This window comes from Setaria italica, chromosome II, assembly GCF_000263155.2.
Source record: "Setaria italica strain Yugu1 chromosome II, Setaria_italica_v2.0, whole genome shotgun sequence".
NCBI classification, from domain to species: Eukaryota; Viridiplantae; Streptophyta; class Magnoliopsida; order Poales; family Poaceae; genus Setaria; species Setaria italica.
In genome coordinates this window covers 30,383,698-30,384,938 of record NC_028451.1, presented here as the reverse complement: position 1 = coordinate 30,384,938, position 1,241 = coordinate 30,383,698, and positions in this window count along the sequence as shown.

Here is a 1,241-nt window from a genome sequence, read left to right as displayed (position 1 = left end):
AGCTTTCATTCTCTCGCTCGATTTGTAACCCCCACTACAAAACTCTGCACGAGTAACACGAGCTGCCTCTCATATTGGACGTAGGGCTATTCCTGCCCGAACCAGTCTAAACCTGTGTCCTCTCATGCAAACCATCCGAGCCCTACGCACATAAAAACAAATTCACTTGCCGTTGTCTTGACTCGTAATTCTTGACAACGACAGTTGGCGCGCCAGGTAGAGGACCTTTGCGCGTACCTCACCGACTTCGGATGGCCAACCGCGACATCGGCTTTGCTCCTGGCTCCCAGATCCGCTTCGAGAGTTTGGACTTCCTCGCCACGGGAGAGGGAATCGAGCCGATTCCTCTACTCGTCCTGCCCGCTCACCGCGTCATCTCCGGCTCCACCGCTGGAATGGTGGTGGGCGGCCGGGCACGTACCACGGGGCCTCCTTTGGAGGAGTGGCCCTTCGGCTTGCGCAACGCCGCGGTGACTCACGGTCGTCTCTTGGCACGGTCCATGATCGTGCCATCCGCGAACAACGAGTTCGCGGGCGTGGCGGGGATAGCCTCCGATGCTGGCTCCGACAATGGGAGCCACCACCCCTCACGTGAGTGCTTCATGGCTGACGTGCACTCCGAGGGATTCAACAACAACGGCGCCGAAGGGAGGCAGCACACTCCCCCACCACGCGCCGCAGCTACAACCGGGGCCCTCGCCAGGGTCCCGGAGCGGCCATGTCTGCCAGAGGCGCGCGCGGCGCCCAACCTGGAGGTCGAGCGCCCCCGCAATGAAGGCGGGGCACGTCAACGGGCGCGCGACGTCCAACGGCACATCTGCGAGGATGAGGATCGTCCTCAACTCTTAGCACGCGCCAGCCAGAACATCGCCGCCGCGGCGGCCCTAATCCGACGACTCCCCGAGCCAGCGACGCCCGAGGAGTGGCACGCTCACCAGGAGGTGCGTAACCTGCTGGAGTGCGCCGCGATCCAGCAGGCGGAAAGCTCCGCGTCCTGACGACACGGGCACAACGCCAGCAGGGCGGCACCCACCGCACCTCCCGAAAGGCGTGGGGAGTGTGTCCACCAGCCTACTCCAGGGGGAACCAGGCCGCGCCCGCTCGACGGACCCCACCGCCTGCAGGCAGTGGAGCACCATCCATCCACCGGTGCGTCGGTCCTATCCGTGATGCCCGCGACACCCTGGACGCGCGAAGGTGTTCCCGTGCGGACAGGGAGGATGGTGCGAACCGCGGCTACC